The sequence below is a fragment of the Vicugna pacos genome, unplaced genomic scaffold (genome assembly GCF_048564905.1).
Source record: "Vicugna pacos unplaced genomic scaffold, VicPac4 scaffold_19, whole genome shotgun sequence".
Lineage (NCBI taxonomy): Eukaryota > Metazoa > Chordata > Mammalia > Artiodactyla > Camelidae > Vicugna > Vicugna pacos.
This window is the reverse complement of record NW_027328740.1, coordinates 56,354,652-56,374,696: the sequence shown is the minus strand read 5'-3', so window position 1 is coordinate 56,374,696 and position 20,045 is coordinate 56,354,652. Positions and strand designations below refer to the sequence as shown.

Sequence of the window (20,045 nt, the reverse complement as noted above, 5' to 3'; positions counted from 1 at the left end):
CACCCGGCAGTCAAGTGAGCCTTTGAAAACCTAAGTTAGATTGTGTCGTCCTTCTGCAGTGCCTCCCCATTTCACTCCGGGTAAAAGCCACAGTCCTTACAACGTCCTCCAAGGCTGTACAGGATCTGCACTGACCCTTCTCTGCAGCCCCAGCCATGCCCCCATTCTGGAACATGCGAGGTGCGCACTGGCCTTGGTGATGGTTATTCCTTCCACATGGGCCTTCTCACCTCCTAGTCCTAGTTCTAACCTCAGTCCTCAGTGTGGCCTGCTCTGGTATTTAATATAACATCACCCTCATCCCATACTCTCAACTCTCTTTACCTTGTCCTTTTTTCTTTTTTCCATGGTTCCTCTTTTGTAATATGCCACCTCCTCTGCTGCTCTGTTGTGTGAATTGTCATCTCCACCCCCTGCCCCAACTAGACTCCAAGCTCCGTGAGGACAGGACTTTTGTTTTGTTTATTGATCTATTCCAAGTGCCTATACTAGTCCTGGGTACATACTTGTCAGTCAAAAATTATTTGCTGAATAAATTAAAAGAGTATTTTAAAAGTGAATCTTCATTTCAGGAACGGGTGAGGAAAGGAAGCTGCATGAAGGAAATTTGTGCAGTAAATAATGATATTTGCCTGTTGTTCTTTGTGTGATATATATATATATATGTGTTTTAGGCTTAATTTGGTATACCAGTTTCTTAATTTAATAGCTGTATTAAGGTATAACTTACAGGCCATAAAATTCACATATTATAATTGTACAAGTCAGCCATTTTAGCTATTTCTAGAGTTGTGCAACTGTGTCCTCAAAAAGTTCCCTTTTGTCTGTCCATATGCAGTTCACCCTCCCCTCAGTGGCACCCTGATTTTATTTATTTATTTATTTTTTGGGCAATCACATCTCAAAAGAAAAATTTACACTGCAGTACTAATAAAGCTTTGCAGTTTTAGAAATGACACACTTAAATATGAAATCAATTGTCATTGCTGAATGTAGGTAGCACTGTTAGACATCAGTGAGAATGGACTTGAGTGTCAGACTGGCTGCAGTCTTACCCAGCTCCAACATTTACCAAGTTACCCAAATTATTTTCTGCCTCAAGCTCTTTATCTGTTATATGGGGATAATAATAGCAGCTTACAGAGTTGTGAGGATTAAGCAAACAGAGAAACAAAATTTAGTATAGTGGCCAGTTTATGTTTGTACCTAAAATATATCCTTGCAGGTAGATAGCAAAATTCAAATCAGTTTCTAAAGTATGTGTAAAATATGGTCCAGTTCCTGCCTGGTTTTTAAATATATATGCCTACTGCAGAATGTAAAAGTAGGCTAATCTCCAACAGAAAAGATCATTTCTCAGCATTTCTTTTGAATGTAGTTGCAAAACCATTTTTACTAAATTTTCTGTGCAAATCTCTCACAGCTTTGACACCAGGGAGGTAATTATCTACTTTTTGTTAAAATCATGCTGACCATCAGAAAGTGTTCTGAATTATATTTTAGCCTTTATGTTGGGAAATACTGTGAGACTTCCTCTAAATGAATGGGGGTGACATTCATTGTAGCTCTTGTAGCCTGATAAGCCTGCACTAAATTATCTTTTTTTAACTTTTAATTAAAGTAATTAATTAATTTTTTGCAAAGGGTGGTAATTAGGTTTTTGTTTATTTATTTTATTTTTAGAAGAAGTACTGGGGATTGAACCCAGGCCCTTGTGCATGCTAAGAATATGCTCTTTCACTTGAGCTATACCCTCCCCACTAAATTATCTTTAATAAAGTCTTTTTCTCTGTTTTGTTATTTTCTTTTATGTACAGATGCACAAAGCAGGGTCATCAGAAGCCTCTCAATTCCAAAGATGATAATAGTGAAAAACATTGCACACTGACAGTGAATCCTTGGCATATGAGGAAAGATTGTTAAGTCCTGAATGAATTAAGAAGGTATTGTTACATTAACATACATGTAACCATGGCTCTCTTACCTTTATTTTTCACTTTATAATGAAGGTACTCCCCACCCATCAAGGTTGCTTTGTTTGATATAGGGAATATCTAAAGCCTTTTCTGCAAGTTTTTAAAATAAGTAAGAGTAGGTAATTTATCAGAAGTGTGAATGGTGTAATCTACTCTGTCTAGTATGGTAGCCACCAGCCACATGTGGCTATTGTGAATTGAGATGTTCTATAAGTGGAAAATACATAATAGATTTACAAGATTTCGTACAACAAAAATAATGTAAAATATTTATTAATGTTTTAAAAGTGTTAATCACACTTTTGAAATGATAGTATATTGGATATTTTGGGATAAATATAATTATTACTGGAATTAATTTCACTTGTTCCTTTTTATTTTCTAAATGGGATTACTGGAAAATTGTGACTTGCACTATGTTTCTGTTGACAGTGCTGGCTTCTAACTTATTGCAAGTAATATGAAAAGAAAACTTTGATCAAAATTTTGTAATTGAGTAGTTGATTTAAATCATATTAGTTTCAGGTGTACAACACAGAGGCTCAATATTTTTATAGATTATATTCCATTTAAAGTCACCATAAAATGATGGCTATATTTCCCTGTGCTGTATGATACAGCTCTGTAACCTATCTATTTTATACGTAGTACTTTTTACCTCTCAATCCCCTAACCCCTTCCTGCCTCCCCTCTCATCCTTCTCCCATTGGTAACCACCAGTTTGTTCTGTGTACCTGTGAGTCTATTTCTGTTTTATTATACTCATTATTATTTTTATTTTTTAGATATACATATAAGTTAATACATAGAATATTTGTTTTCCTTTCTCTGACTTATTTCACTTAGCATAATACCCTGTAGGTCCATCCATGTTATTGCAAATGGCATTATTTTATTTTTTATGTCTGAGCAGTATTCCATTGTGTGTGTGTGTGTGCTCATGTGTATATATGTGTGTGTATATATATATATATATATGTGTATATATGTATATATATATACATATATATATATAATATACCACATCATCTTTATCCAGTCATCTGTCAGTGAACATTTGAGTTGTTTCAGTGTCTTGGCTATTGTAAATAGTGCTGATGTGAACATTGGGGTGCATGTGTCTTTTTGAATTATATTTTACTCCAGACATATACCCATGAATGGGATAGCTGGATCACATGGAAGTCTATTTTAAGTTTTTTAAGGAACCTCTATACTGTCCTCCATAGTGGCTGCACCAATTTACATTCCCACCAACCGAATAGGAGGGTTCCTTTTTTTCTTAAAAGGTCAAAAATTCTCTACATTTATATACTTTCCTTACAGTTTAGGACACAACTTGGCAAAAGCCATATAAAATTTAATAGCAGTAAATACAGTATTTTCTTAAATGGCCATGCATTATGGATAGATATGTTATTGATGAGTTGGTTCCCTATTTTTGTAGATGCAGAAATTTTTACAGCTTCACAGACATTTCAGTCTTGCAAAAAGAAAAATATCTTTGCATTTTGCTGAAATTGTCCAGGTGGCTTTATCGAATTTGGTCCAGGCCTGCAGAGGTTAATACACATCCAAACCTGAACCATTTGAATGTCTGCAAGATTTTAAGAGTCTAGAATGTCAGATCTGTACTATAAATCTGGTGAATGACATCAGTGAGTGGACTCAAGAAAACTATATTTGAGTGCAAAACTTTCATAAGCTAAAAAAGGCTTTGAAATTGTGTCAAAGCCAGAGACTTTGGTGCACCACATATGGCCACAAACCCATGGGGACAACCACAGGCCTTCTAGAGTGCCAAGGAAATTCCATGTGAGGAGTCCAGCACTCACAGGAATCCAACAAGTCCCTGTCAGCCAGAGCACCTTCATTGCTACTGTGCTGTTTTGAGCAAATATCTTTTCATCAGGTTCAAATTGGTTTGTTGTTATTTTTTAGCCTAGAAATAATCAAACAACTTCTTGTTCCCTTGGTGAAAGTAAAAGCCTAACATTTTCTGATTTCTTTTGACAGAGAAAACATGACCTTTGAATCTAACCTCATCTGTGAAGGTCTGCAGCTGTGAGCAACCAGATCAGTGTCAGTCCCCTTGCAGCCATTGGCTGGGAGCCTGCATGTTACCTGGAATGATATTTGAAACATATCACCCTAGCCGTGCCTTCGCTGTGGGCTGGGAGGCGAGTCAGTCAGAATCTGCATTATGGAATGTATGTTTCAGATCCAAAGCTAGGAGATTTTTTTTAATAGCCAGAGAATGTAGCCATTAATATATCTATTAATGTATTTATGCAAGAACCTTTTTAAAAATTCTTTTATTACAAAAATTAACCCCCCCAAAATTGAAAATGAAAGAACAGTGGAATTAAAAATCATCTGCACCTTAATTATACATAAAGAATCTTAAAATCCTTCTAAACATTTTTTGTTCAAATGTAGATATTTTTCCCTTCCAAAAAGTAAAATTATTATTTCACATTTTTTGCTTTTTCCTTTTATTATATATTCCATATCAATAAATATAATTCTTTTAAATCCCTTTTAATGGCTGTTTAACACTATATTGAACAGATATGTAAATAGTCCTAGGTTTCAGAAATTTAAAAAATTGTCATTACAATACCACTGCAAAGAATATTTTGGTGTTTCTATTTTTAGTTACTAATTTGGACTACAAATTAACAAGTTTGCTTTTCATCTAAAACATTGGTTATTTTATTAATGAACTCTAAGGATTTTACATAACTTTTCAGTAATTTCAACAAAGAAATTATCTTTAAGGCAAAAATGTATGATGGTTTGCAAATCTATTTTTATTATATATTCACTTTTACCAGTGTCATATGTGTGTGTGTGTTTGCATAAGTGCTTTAACTACCAGCAATGTAAGAAATATCTGTGTACTAAAAATGTGAAAATAGTTTCCTGGTTTGTGCTTTCATTCTCCCAATATAGGTTTTGGATGACAAGCTTGTATTTGCAAAAGTACACACCCTGTGGGAGGTGCTCTGTACATACGCTGAGATACTGCACATAAAATTGCCTCTGAAGCCAAATAATCTGAAAACTCGATCCTCAGCCTTTGATAATTTCAGCTGTTTTATGAAAGTCCTCCAAGTGGATGAAAGTATCATCAAGCCGGAGCAAGAGTTTTTCATTGCCCTATTTGAGAAGAGCTACTTGAATGACTTTTATATTGAGGATAGAGATGCATTCTTCAATCCAGCCACCAGAAGCCACATTGTAAGTCTAAACAGAGTTTAGCTGCTGTCTTGGGGGTGATTTAGAACCTGCTGTTGAATTATCACTATTTTGGTTTGTTTGGTTTGGTTTGGTTTTTAAAAGCTGCCCATAAAAAGGAAAAAAGGGAAAGAAAAGAAATATGACTACAGATTCCTGTTAGGATAGTAAACAGTGGCTGGTTAGTTACCCTGTATAAACCACACACTCTCTTAGAATCTTTTTAGGTTTACTTCATCCTTTCTCAGGTGAAGTATCAAATAAGGGACAGTGTTAAAAAAAAATTCGGGATTAACAGGCTTGTGAGCTCCGGGATCTGCAAGGTAGCTTTCCCTCCCCATGGTGTAAGTCAAATGGCAGAAATGAAATAAAGCACCTCATGTATCCTCTGATGTTAACAGGAAAAGGCTAATCTTCTTGACCTTGTTTCTTCCTGGGTAAAATTAAGATAATGTGTCAGGAGGCGACAAGCTCATTTAGGGCAGGAACTATGTTGTCGTGTTCACTGCTGAATCCCAGGAACCGGGAAGGCTGAGTTTAACGAGTGAGTGAATGAATGAACTGTAGTTCCCCCAGAGTTACCATGTGGGGCAGTGCGGATTAGCAGCTAAGAGCATAGACTCGAGAGGGGAGGGTACAGCTCAAGTAATGGGGTGCATGCTTAGCACGCGTAAGTTCCTGTGTTCAGCCCCCAACACCTCCTCTAAAATAGACAAATAACCCTAATTACGTCCCCACGCCCCACCAGAATTACCTTATTATCTCCCCACCACCAAAAAAAAAAAAAAAAAAGAGAGAGAAATGGCCAAGAGCGTAGACTCAGGCTGGAACGCTTGTGCTGGTTTCTCGCTGTTGACCTTGTAAAAGTCATTTAGCCTCTGTGTTTATCAAGCTCCTCATCAATAAAGTGGGGATAATAATAGTACCCACCTCATAGAGTTGCTATGGGGATTAATGAATCTGTCAATGTTAGAACTGCCCTGGTTAATAATAAGTACTATGCATCTGTCAGATCTTTTCATAATTACTGACAGATGTTATTATCAATCAAAGAAGTATTAGTTATTTGTAAGGGAAATGCATGTTAGACCATTTCATTTATCATTTTCTGTAATTCAGGCCTTTTCCCTCTGAAATACCATTTTCTGTCTGTGCACTAGAAAGCCAAATGGCTTTCCAAATTTCATCTGTCTGGGTTCTTGTCATGATGGCAATACTTCAGAATGTTGACATTTTTTAGGGACTCCGTCTGAGATGACAGCAACCCCTCAAATTCAGGAGCACTTCTCTAACTGGTAACATCTTGCATGAAATGAAGATTTTAAAATGTAACTGCTTCAGATGCTTAATGATGCCATAAATGCAAGGATGTTATATCTAAGCTCTTTAAATAGATCCTGTCATTGAAATAAAGGAAATACTATATTATAGCGCTCTATGACTTTGTTATCTTTTCTATACATTTATCTGACTCTCTAAGACCAAAGAAAGCAAAGACTGAGATTGATCATTACTACTGTGTGGTACACGTATTTGTGGATGAAGACAATACTGAAATGCACTGTTTAAGATATTAAAATGGACACTAAACAGCTGCTTGATGCACATGCATGAACAGAACAGGGAGCTGGGTGCAGGGAGAAGACACTGAGCTTCCTGGATAAGAGACCCAGCATAGCAGTCCAGCCCAGGAGTCCACATGTTTTATATATATGTCCCAGCAAAATTAGCAGTGAGAATCTGAAATGAACTTTGGGGACACTTGCAAACAGCTGTCATGATTACTAGTGTGGGACACCAGGATTCTACAGTGTTTAGTTGGCATCTGTGCACAACCAGTTCTTTTCCACTAAAGCCTCTTGTAATTGCTGGTCCCACATCCAGGCTGAGGAATCATCTCATGTGGTGTTTGGGAGGGAGGTAAGTGGAGTCAGGACCCATGTTAAGGCTGGGTGGGTACTAATCTGGTTCTAGTACAGGAGAAAGGAAGGTAGGTCAGGTGGGAAGGAGAATGACTGAATTTAAATTTTTTTTCTTCAGTAAGCTAAATATATAACATCATGTCAAGTTTCTTCATTGTTTATATTCCATGTGCTTTCACCGAATATCTACTGAATTGTGGGGACAAAAAAGCCTGGGTTTTAGAATTGAACCTGCCCCTAACCAGCCAGAGTCCAGGTTCCTCTGGGTGTCCAAGGAGGGGCTGGACCGTCAGGTGTCCCTCCACTGCAGCAGTTTGGGCACTTGGGTGGCCTAGTTTTTTTTGCTGTGGAAGACTGGCCCGGTTGTAAGACATTAACCATCTGCAAAGCTCTCACCAGGTACCCACGGGGTCCCAGGACTGTAACATCCAAGCGTTCCTTTACACCCACGTTTGCAAATGACCCTCAAGGGGTTAGTATTAATCCTGGGTGAGAATTATGAAAAATTATATAGTATGTCCATCCCTTCTGGCAAGTGAGGGCCCCTTATTTACAAATGACCACAAAGTGTTAGCACAACATTTTATCAACAAAACATGTGAACACGTGGTGATAGTGACACTCACCTATTTGCTTCTACTTCCCAGTGCAACTTCAGCCTCCATCAGAGGACCTTAGCTGCCCCAGCAAACAGGGCCTTCTGTACAGGGAATGGGCTCCTCCTCGAAGCATAGACAAGAAGCAGCCCTTAGATCTCATCAGGTGAGCCGTTGTGGAGAGCACTTCAGTGGGAAGGGCTCAGGGTTGCCCTCATGGCATCTGAGTGTGACAGTCCTCCAAGAGTGTTACCAACCAGGAAGCTCACAGGAGCTCTGAGCTTTGTTGCCCCAAGTTTTACTGCAGGCTTTATTACAAAGCCATGATTTATTGGGTCACTACCGACATGGCTAACCCAAACCCTAACTGTTAGTCAAACCTTTCCTTAGCCCTAACCATTAAGCCCCTTCCTCTCCTGGTGGTCACTCACTTGTCACAAAGCTCAAAGACCCACTCTTCTAATCAAATGGTTGGTGTCTCTGGCTGGCCAGTCCCCATCCTGAGTCATCTCATGAACACAAGCCATCCAACGTTCCACCATGAATAACAAAGACACTACTATCTTGGGAAATTTCAAGGCTTTAGGAGTTGCCGTCCAGGAACTGGGACCAAAGACCTACCAAATTCTTCATTAAACAGGATTAAATGTTAGATTTCACTTAAATTATAAAGTAAGAGAAATTCTCACTGCTGTATCTGCTGTTCGACTCCATTTCACTACACCACATGACTATAATGTCGCGCTCAGTGTGTGTCTTCTCAGAGCACCAGTGCAGGCTGCTCCCCGGGAGCTTATGCTATTTGGGCAAGGCTGCTGGGAGGAGGGAGGCCAAGGACAACAAAGCAAACAAAAATAATTGGGCGAATAAGGAAACAATGTCAGATTGAAATGAAGGAAATAACACAGTGTTGAGATGGGAGACTTGGGGGGAAGTGAGTCAAGAAAACTATCTTTGAGTAGGTTACATGTGAGCTGAGATGGCGATAAAGAGGCTGGATTTTGAGGATCTGGGAAAAGTCTCCCCAGGAATAGAGGCAGCTTGTCTATTGGCCCCGAGGCACAAATGTGCTCAGCAGGTTTGAGGAGATACTGGAGCCAGCACTGGTGAGACTGAAGAGATGCGATGTTTAGAAGAGCATCAGGAGCACGGAAAGGAATGTAGACTCTAAGTGCGGTGAGAAGCAGTCATGATGGTTTAAGCAATAAAGTAATTTTCTCTCACTCACATTTGCAAAGATAATGTGGAGAATGGATTGCAGGGACCCAGGAAGCAGGGAGGCCGGATAGGAGGCTCTTGGCGTGGGCCAGATGAGAGATGGTGGGAGCCAGGGATGAATGCGTTTGGGGAGTGAAGCTGACAGGAAGCAGTTATGGGCTGGCTGTGGATGGTGAGGAGAAGAGGAGGGTCAAGGTAGCCCCAGGTCAGCCTGGAGCCAGGTGTCTGTTCTTTCTCATCTCAGTGCCCCATGCTGGTGCCCACCTACTTGGGCAAACCTCTTCAACTTCAAAGTGAGGGTTTTAAAACACTGTGAAGTGTTTTTTATGTTTTCACATTTTATGGAAAATTTCAAAAGTGTACAGAAGTAGAGAGGATACCAAAGCCAGCCTGCCTGTATCGGTCACCCAGCTCCTGAATTATAAACTCAGAATCACTGTTGTTGCATCTTTTATCTCTACCTCCTCGCCTCTCCCTCTGCTGGATCATTTTGAAGACAATCCTACATAGCTTAACCTTTCATTAGTGAAATGACAAGATCTCTTTTAAATACAAATGGAATAGTCCTTTTTTTTCTTAGGGTTACAAAATAATTCCCTGATTGTCACAAAAATATATTTTTAAGTAGTTTTGGGGTTGAAATCAAGATCCAGACAAGGTTCAGACATTGCAGCTAACATATCTCTCAAGTGGGTTCAAATCTATAAGTTTCCTGTTTCTTCTTTTCCTTGAAATTCCTGAGGGGTTTCTCTATTTCCTGTTTGGCTGATTTCATTCTTCCTTCTGGTGTTAGACTTGTTTCTCCATCCTGTGTATTTGCTTTAGCTAAGTGATTTGATCCTCCCCTAAAAGCTTGATCTGATTGAGGTTCAACTTTGTGCAAGAATACTTGTTACATGGAATTTTGTACTCCTGTCATAAGGTACATAATGTCCAGTTGTCTCTTTTGTGATGACAGCAGCCAGTAGTGATTGTCACTTAGGATCATTATTTCATAAGGGATTTTATTTCATGTGGTCATATTCTAATTTCCTCCCTCATTTATCAACAGGATCACAGTCATCAAGAGGCACTTTCTCATTAACCCGGGTTATCCAGTAGAACATAGTTTTAAGAGGATGTTTGTACATGTGTAATTCATTAGGAGAAGGTCTGGGCTTGAATTTTTAAGTGCACAGAAAACTCAGCTATGAACCACCAAGACAATTATTAACTCCAGGGAAAACAATGTAGGGAAGGAAAAAGTAAGCATAGCAGACAACTTGCTACAGCTGTGAACATTCTGTACAGAGTCCTAGTAATGTAAAGTAAGGATATTGAGGTGATCAAAATTATAATGTAATCATGTCAAAGGTTTGGAAGGATGAAGGTTTGGGAGTATAGATGAGATGGGGTTTGAAATAGAGCTTAATCCTCATTTTCCAAAATGGAAAGTCAAATCGGTGATACACAAAGTTGAAAAAGTTAGTAGGCTGTGCTACAAGTATATTACTCAAGAGATAGGGGGGTAATTATTCCAAGAATCAGCAGTAGGAGCTGAACGTGGTTGCTTCTGGCCTGGAAATGGGGGCGGTTGTTGGGAACTGCTCCTTTTTACAATCGGTGTTCTAGAATTGTTTGACTCTTTAATGAATGCATGGTATAACTTTGATAAAAAAGAAATAAAAACTGAATTTTGAAAAATTGATATTAAGAATTGGCGTTTGTTTGACAGAGAGATAACAATCAGACAAAATGACATTTGAAGTGATCCTCATTATTTCTAGCCTTTCATCAAGGACTAGGAGGCAGACATCTGTTTAAGGCTCAAAAACTCTTTCTGACCTTCTTGCCAAAATGTAACCTTTGGAAGTAATGAACACCCCGTCACTGTAAATATGCAGGCAGAGGCTGCCTACCCAGCTCTCTTACTGTAACAGGGTGTGTTTACCATTGGCCAGTTGGAGCATGCAACTTCTAACATTATTTCAGTTTTGAATGTGGCATTTCCAGGACAGATAGTTGATAAGAATGTATTACAGAAAGCTTTACAAGAAAGAGTCCAAGGCATCTCAAACCCATTGCCAGGGTTTTCTCTGCCAGACACCATCCTGAGCCTGCCATCCATGAGCCAGGCCACAAAGCCCAGTCACATGAGAATGAACACACTTTGTCCCTCCTATCTCCTGATTCAGCATCAGGCCCAGCCCTTTTCCCCATGGAATGGTCTATGCCCAGGCCTCTGATGATGGAGCTGGTCTCACAGCAGCCCTGTGAGCACTGGTCCAGCCCAAGGAGGTTCCTGCATGAAGTTTCCCAGGACTGCAGGCTGTTCTCAGAGCTAAGTCCCCACTAGGCTAAGCCCACGGAGCTCAGCGCAGCTCCAGAATGAGCCAGAAGCCTCAGAGAGAACTCAGAGCTGAGGAAATCCACAGGTTTTACCCAGCACTGCCGAGTCAGCAGTGAGCCAGTTGAGGGAAGTATCAGCAAAAGCAAGACACACCCGAGCAGCTGTCTCGTTGTTCTGCTTCATCCCTAAACCCTCTGTGTCTGCCTTCTGTGTCTGTCTCCCTTTCAGGACCAGCCTGGCACCACTTCATGCCCTGCGTCCTTTCTTCTAATCTTGCCTCCCTGGCCTATTCCATCTACTCCAGATTAACTGAGAAACATTGAAGAGTTTTTAAAACCTAGGAACAACAGACGTGCTAGATACAAAGAACACAGGGCAGTACCTTCCTCAGTCACCTCCCTCCTGCCTTCTCCCATTCCCACAATGAGTTTTATAAGTATTTTGTCAGAGAGATATTGCACTCCCAGTTGTTATCATTATCAGCCACTTCCTTACTATCTGTGGTTTACGATGCATTTGCTCCAGGGAAGTTCCCGAGATAAGGCAGGAGCAGATGACTGAGCCACTTGTTGATGTCCACTTGTGTCAAGCCTGTTAAGAATGATCTTTGGGGGGATTTGTTGAATGTGGCAGTCTTTCCAGTGAGTGGTGATGATCCCCTGCATCTGCTCCGGAGTCAGCCTCGTCCCCTCCTTTGCTCTGTTCTCATTTATCTCTCTTCAGCAGGTGAACAAGTGATCAGTACTTTGATGATACGTAAAGTACTACTTATTTCATGGTAGAATTTAGGGTCTGCTATGAAAACGCATATGTTTTAAGTGTGAATTGAGTCAGAGGTTTAAACTTAAAGCCCCCTTGATATAGAATCAGAAATTAATATGATGGAAGGAGGGTATAGCCCAGTGGTAGAGTGCATGACTAGCATGCATGAGGTCCCAGGTTCAATCCCCAATGCCTCCATTTAAAAAACAAATAAATAAACCTAATTATGCCCCCCCTAAATCAAAGTAAAAAAAGAAGTTAATATCAGGATGAAGCTACCGAGTGACTATGTGTGTCTTCTGAGACTACCTTCTGTCTTTCTGCAGGAAATCCTATGGAGAGAAGGTCAGAATCTACTTCACTTGGCTGGGCTATTACACTCAAATGCTCCTCCTGGCAGCAATTGTGGGGGTGAATTGCTTTCTGTATGGATATTTTAATCAAAATAACTATCTGGAAGTAACTTCTCTTTATTGCTTGTTAGCGTGCTGAAAAGTTGACTAGACAAAAAATGATATTCAGGGTCTCCAACTGGTTTAGTTAAAGAAGACTCATTGCACAGCACTTTCTGCTTTGGATGATACATCCCTTTTGTCCTGAGGATAATAACTAAGTGAAATGGAAAAAGACTTTTCTTTGATAATGCAGCCCAGCCTCTGACAGGAATATTACCCTTAGGAAACACTCCAGTGTCTTAAGACAACACTTTGAAAAAGAAAGGAGGTCTCAAGGGAGGATCATCCTTGAAATTCTGGCTCCCAGAGGAATGCTTCACTCAGCCCTACAGATGTGGGCTAAGAGCAGCCCTGATATCTTCATGGTTTCAATGGCAAAACTGGTAAAACTGGTGCTTTTCTGCGTTTAGAAATGAGTTCTTAATTTATATGGAGAAATGCATGTTCAACAACTCAAATGAGCAAATTTTATTATTGTTTTAATTAAAAAAAAACCGCCCTTACAGTGTTAGGGAGGCAAAAAAGTGATAAAGGATTAGTTTGTGCTTGATGTCAAAATTAAAACACCAGCTGCACTGTCTGAAGGGAAATACGTGGGTGCCAGAACACTGAATTTCACCACCACTGCTCTGAATTGTGTGATTAGTCCTTTGCTTTTGGTGGCCTCAACCTCCAGAGGGGTGCAACACCGAACCAGGGATTTTCTTTTGTTGATCTGGCTTCTGTCCAGCTGTGATGGCCGGATCCACATTTCTGGGCACCAGTGATGAGCTGCTGACCAGATTTATCTAGCCCTGAGCCTATCGGCCTGGCTTCACAGGCAGAAGCTTACATGGCAGCTCTAATATATAGTCATAATTACCCGTTCTGTTTAGCAGGATTCAGAGGGTGTGTGCCAAGCATGGCTTCTTAGCTAGAAAGCTGCAGATGGTCTCTGAAGTACTCTCCTCTCTTAACCAAAAAAAGAGTTTGGGGCCAAAGGCTGAATGTTGATATCTTTTGCCTAAATTTGTCTTTGGCTTCTCCATTGTTTTGTATATTGTTCCAACCAGGAAAAGGCTCCTCCGAAATACAGCGTCAAACTGAAAAGGTAGTATTTTTATAAGGTTCTTGCATGGTAGTTGTTCTCATTACAGTTCATTTTAGGAAGTGACAGTCACACCACAAATGTCCTACTCTTTGACACAGATTAATTTACACAAAACGTAGAGGGCAGAGGTAGGGTGTGTATGGGGGATAATCTCTCTGTGCTCAAAACTACTTGGGCTCTTTTTATTTAACTTTTAAATACTACTGATTATTTAAAATATATGCATTTTAAATACTTTCTAAATTTTTTTTTTATAGAAATACTGAGGATTGAACCCAGGACCTTGTGCATGATAAGCGTGTACTCTACTGCTGAGCTCTTTCCCCTAAATATTTTTAGTTAATTTTATTCCATACTGAATAGATTTCCAAGAGTAGAAATGTATTTAAGCTGTAAAGAATAATGATCCACATCCCAGTTTAAGAAAAAGAACATAAATGTTACCCATGAAGTGCTTTGTCCAATTTCATCCCCTTACTTTCCACTCTGGAACTAACAACTACATTAAATACTGATTTTTTTAAATACTTTTTTTTTTATTGAGTTATAGTAATTTTACAATGTTTAGGTAAATTCCAGTGTAGAGCACAATTTTTTAGTTATACATGAAAATACATACATTCATTGTCACATTCTCTTTCACTGTGAGCCACCACAAGATACTGTATATATTTCCCTGAGCTATACAGTACAATCTTGTTTATCTATTCTACATTTTGAAATCCCAGTCTGTCCCTTCCCACCCTCTGTCCCCCTAGTTACCACAAGTTTGTATTCTATGTCTATGAGTCTGTTTCTGTTTTGTATTTATGGGGTTTTTTGTTTTTTTTTTTTTTTGATTCTGTGTCTGAGCGATCTCATATGGTATTTTTCTTTCTCTTTCTGGCTTAACTTCACTTAGAATGACATTCTCCAGGAGCATCCATGTTGGCTGCAAATGGCATTATGTTGTTGATTTTTATGGCTGAATAGTATTCCATTGTATAAATATACCACAGCTTCTTTATCCAGTCACCTGTTGATGGACATTTAGGCTGTTTCCATGTCTTGGCTATTGTAAATAGTGCTGCAATGAACATTGGGGTGCAGGTGTAATCCTGAAGTAGGGGTCCATCTGGATATAAGCCCAGGAGCAGGATTCCTGGGTCATATGGTAAATCTATTCCTAGTTTTGAGGAATCTCCATACTGTTTTCCATAGTGACTGCACCAAACTGCAATTCCACCAGCAGTGTAGAAGGGTTCCATTTCCTCCACAGCCTCTCCAGCATTTGTCATTTGTAGCCTTTTGAATGATGGCCATTCTGACTGGTGTGAGGTAATATCTTATCATAGTTTTGATTTGCATTTCTCTGATAATTAGTGGAATAGGGTATTTTTTCATGTGTCTATTGATCACTTGTGTTTCTTCCTTGGAGAATTGCTTGTTTAGGTCTTCTGCCCATTTTTGGATTGGGTTGTTTGATTTTTTCTTATTAAATGGTATGAGCTGCTCATATATTCTGGAGATCAAGCCTTTGTCGGTTTCATTTGCAAAAATTTTTTCCATTCCATAGATTGTCTTTTTGTATTACTTCTGGTTTCCTTTGCTGTGCAGAAGCTTGTATGTTTCATTAGCCCATTTGTTTATTCTTGCTTTTATTTCTATTGCATGTATAGACTGCCTAGGGGAACATTTTTGAGATGTATGTCAGATATTTTGCCTGTATTTTTTTCTAGGAGATTTATTGTATCTTGTCTTATGTTTATCTCGCTGAAGAGACTGTCTTTATTCCATTGTAAATTCTTGTCTCCTTTGTCGAAGATGAGTTGACCAAAAGTTTGTGGGTTCATTTCTGGGCTCTCTATTCTGTTCCATTGGTCTATATGTCTGTTTTTGTACCAATACCGTGCTGTCTTGATGACTGTAGCTCTATAGTATTGTCTGAAGTCTGGGAGAGTTATTCTTCCAGCCTCTTTCTTTTTCTTCAGTAATGCCCTGGCAATTCTATGTCTTTGATGGTTCCATATAAATTTTATTGTGTTTTGTTCTAGTTCTATGAAATATGTCCTGGTTAAATTGATAAGGATTGCATTAAATCTGTAGATGGCCTTGGGCAGTGTGACCATTTTAACAATATTGATTCTTCCAGTCCAAGAGCATGGGATACCTTTCCATTTTTTAAAGTCTTCTTTAATTTCCTTCACCAATGGTTTATAGTGTTCTGTGTAAAATTCTCTCACTTCCTTGATTAAATTTATTTCTAGGTATTTTAATACTTTAGGTGCTATTTTAAAGGGTATTGTTTCTTTCTTTTTCTGTTGATTCATCATTAGTGTAAAGAAATGCAACTGATTTTTGAACGTTAATCGTGTAACCTTCTACTGTGCTAAATCTTCAATCAGCTCTAGTAGTTTTTGTGTGGATCTTTTAGGGTTTTCTATATATAGAATCATGTCACCTGCATATAGTGACACTTTTATCTCTTCTTTTCCAATTTAGATCCATTTTTCTTCTCTCACTTGCCTGATTGCTGTGGCCAGGACTTCCAAGACTATGTTGAATAGGAGTGGTGATAGTGGGCATCCTTGTCTTGTCCCAGACTTTAGTGAGAAGTTTTTGTGTTTTTCACCATTGAGTACTATGCTGGCTGTAGGTTTGTCATATATATCTTTTATGATGTTGAGATATGTTCCCTCAATACCCACTTTGGTGAGAGTTTTTATCATAAGTGGGTGTTGAATTTTATCAAATGATTTTTCTGTGTCTATTGAGATGATCATGTGGATTTTGTCCTTTCTCTTGTTGGTGTCATGTATTACATTGATTGATTTGCTTATGTTGGACCACCCTTGTGTCTCTGAGATGAACCCCACTTGAGCATGGTGCATAATCTTTTTTATGTGCTGTTGGATTCTATTTGCTATTATTTTGGTAAGGACTTTCTGCATCCGTGTTCATCAGTGATATTTGTCTGTAATTCTCTTATTTGGTGGTGTCTTTGCCTAGTTTTTGTATCATGGTGATGGCAGCTTCATAGAATGAGTTTGAGAATATTCCCTGTTTTTCAATCTTCTGGAAGAGTTTGAGAAGGACTGGTATGAGTTCTTCTTTGTATGTGTGGTAGAATTCCCCATTGAAGCTGTACAGTCCTGGACTTTTATTTGTAGGGAGTTTTTTTTATTGTTAATTCGATTTCATTTCTAGTGATTGGTTTGTTCAAGTGGTTAGTTTCTTCTTGATTCAGTCTTGGTGGGCAGTATGTTTCCAGCAACTTGTCCATCTCCTCTAGGTTATCCATTTAGGTTCCATAGAGTTTTTCATGATATTCTCGTATGATATTCTGTATTTCTATGTTATTTGTTGTAATTTCTCCATTTTCCTTTCTTATTTTGCATATTTGTGCTCTCACTTTTTCCTTTTTTGTGAGTTTGGCCAGAGGTCTGTTGATTTTATTTACTCTTTCAAAAAACCAGTTTTTGGTTTGATTTTTTTAAATCTCTATTTTATTTGTTTTCTCCCTGATCTTTATTATTTCCTTCCTTCTACTGACTTTTGGGTGTTTTTGCTCTTCTTTTTCTAGTTCTTTTAGCTGGTAGGTTAGATTGTTTATTTGAGATTATTCTTCTTTTTTGAGGAAGGCCTGTATCACCCTAAACTTCCCTTATAGCACTGCTTTTGCTGCATCCCATAAGTTTTGTGTGGTTGTGTTTTCATTTTCATTTGTCTCAAGGTATTCTTTAATTTCAACTTTGATTTCATCATTGATCCATTACTTTTTAGTTGCATGTTGTTTAATCTCTATGCTTTCCTTTTTTTCTCCTTTGTTTCTCTGTAGTTGATATCTAGTGTCATGGCATTGTGGTCAGTAAAGATGCTTGAGAAAATTTCTAGCTTGTTATAATTGTTGAGGCTTCTTTTGTGACCAGGTACATGATCAATCCTAGAAAATATTCCATGTGCACTTGAAAAGAATGTATATCCTATTTTGGGGGGTTGTAATGCTCTGAAAATATCAACTAAATCTAATTTTTCTCTTGTATCATTTAATTTTTCTGTTGCCTTATTTATTTTCTGTCTGGAAGATATGTCTAGTGATGTTAATGTGGTGTTAATATTTCTGACAATTATTGTATTCCCATCAATTTCCCCCTTTATCTGTGTTAGTAGTTGTTTTATGTACTTAGATGTTACTATGTTGAGTGCATATATATTAATGATTGTAATATCCTTATCTTGTATTATTCCTTTAATCATTATATGATGACCTTGTTTATCTTTCTTTATGGCCCTTGTTTTAAAGTCTATTTTGTCTGAAATCAGTACTGCTACACCTGCTTTTTTGGCATTTCCATTTGTGTAAAATATCCTTTCCTATCCATTCACTCTCAATCTATATGTGCCCTTCTCCCTAAAGTGTGTCCCTTGTATGCAGTGTATTGAAGGTTCTTGCTTTATTATCCAGTCTGCCACTCTGTCTTTTGACTGGAGCATTTAGTTCATTAACATTACAGTAATTAATGATAGATGAGTGTTTATTGCTATTTTGAACTTATTTTTGCAGTTGACTTGCTATTTCCTCTTTGTTACTTTCTTCTTCCTTTTGCGGTATGGTAATTTTCCTTTGTATTATCTTGGATTGTATTTAGTTTTTGTGACTCATTTATCAGTTTTTGGCTTGTGGTTACACTTTTTTGTAAGTCTGTTAACCAATTACTGTAACTGTGTGTACTAAACAGATAGTAATGTAATCTCAAACCCATCCTACCGAGAACAAAAAATTAAAAAAAAAAAGAGACAAGGAGAAGGGGAAGGGGAATGACTCTATATTTTCTTGCTTCCCTCTCCCACTCAATGATTTAGATGTCTTCTTTTACAATTTCGTGTTTATTCTATTTGTAATTCATGGTAGTTATCACCTTTCTATTTATGAGTTTCTCATTTCTGTAGCATCCTTCTTTTCTATTTAGAGTAGACCTTTCAATTTTTCTTTTAGCATGGGTTCAGTGTTGCTAAACTCTTTTAGTTTTTGCTTCTCTGAGAAATTCCTTATCTCCTCTTCTAAAGGATAGCCTTGCTGGATAAATTATCCTAGGCTGCATCATTTTTCAATTCAGGACTTTGAATATATCTTGCCTGTGCCTACTGGCCTGTAGTGTTTGTGTAGAGAAATCAGCTGAGAGCCTTATAGGGATTCTCTTGTAACTCACTCTTTGTTTTTCTCTTGCTGCCTTTTGGATCATTTCTTTATCCTTCAGTCTGGCCATCTTGATTATGATATGTCTTGGTGTGGGTCTGTTTGGGCTCTTCCTGTTTGGGGACCTCTGAGCCTACTGTACTTAGGTGTCTGATTCCTTCTTTAGGTTTGGGAAGTTTTCAGTCATGATTTCTTTAAATACCTTTTCCATCCCCTTTGTTCTTTCTTCCCCTTCTGGAATCCCTATTATGCATAGATTGGCATGCTTTATGTTATCCCATAAGTTACTTATATTGTTTTCATTGTTTTTTATTTGTTTTTCTCTCAGTGGTTCTGATTGGGTGCTTTCTGTTTTCCTGTCTTCTAGGTCACTTATTCATTCCTCTGCATTATCTAGCCTGCTTTGTACAGCCTTTAGGTCAGGTCTCATTTCAGTGAATGAATTTACCAGTTCTACTCTGCTCTTCTTTATAGCTTCTATTTTGTTTTTGACATATTTTATATCTCTAAACACTGTCTTTTAATTCCTTCAGTAATTTGATCACTTTTTTAAAATCTTGATCTAGTAGGCCATCAATGTCTATTTCATTGATCATTCTTTCAGGGGATTTCTCCTGCTCTTTTAATTGGGAGTAGTTCCTCTGCTTCTTCATATTGCTCATATCTCTCCGGCACTGTGGCTTAAGGAATATCAGTTATCTAATGTGGTCCTTAAGGAGTTTATTTATCTATCTAAGGCCTATGTGGGATTAAACTTAAAAAAAGAGAGAGAGAATTTTAAAAGAATGGAGGAAAAGAAGGTTTGAAAACAGTGTATAATAAATAATAGAAGAGCAATTTTAAGCTGAATAGGAATTGAGTTGAGATGTCTTTCAAAAACCTTAATAAAAGGAAGAAAAAAATCAAAACCCAATATTTGAAACCTGTGAATAATCAATGACAGATGAAAACCAAGAGACTTAAAAATGAAATGAGAACTGTAAACATATACAACTGTTTAAAAAGTAAAGATTAAAAAGGTAATAGAAAATAAAACAGATATAAAAAAGTTTTAAAAAACAAAGATGTGTTCTCCTACAGACTGTGTACTCTTAATGGTTTTATTAGGAGGTCTTTGTGTATTTGCCCTGTTTCACGATCTCAGCTTGCTGTTTCCAGAGGCACTCTGTTGGCCCCCTCATCTGTGCTGCTCACAGTGTCTGTTGGCAAAATCGCTCCCCTCCAACACTGGGTCAGGTGCTGCTGTCCTTTGTGGTGGGTGGATGGGTCACTCCCCCTCCA

At 38.2% G+C, this 20,045-nt stretch overlaps 1 pseudogene; it reads left to right on the top strand.

Annotated features, from left to right (window-relative positions):
- The first annotated feature begins 3,999 nt into the window (after window positions 1-3,999).
- Window positions 4,000-13,592, top strand: LOC140693458 (anoctamin-6-like; annotated as a pseudogene).
- Window positions 13,593-20,045: the final 6,453 nt, after the last annotated feature.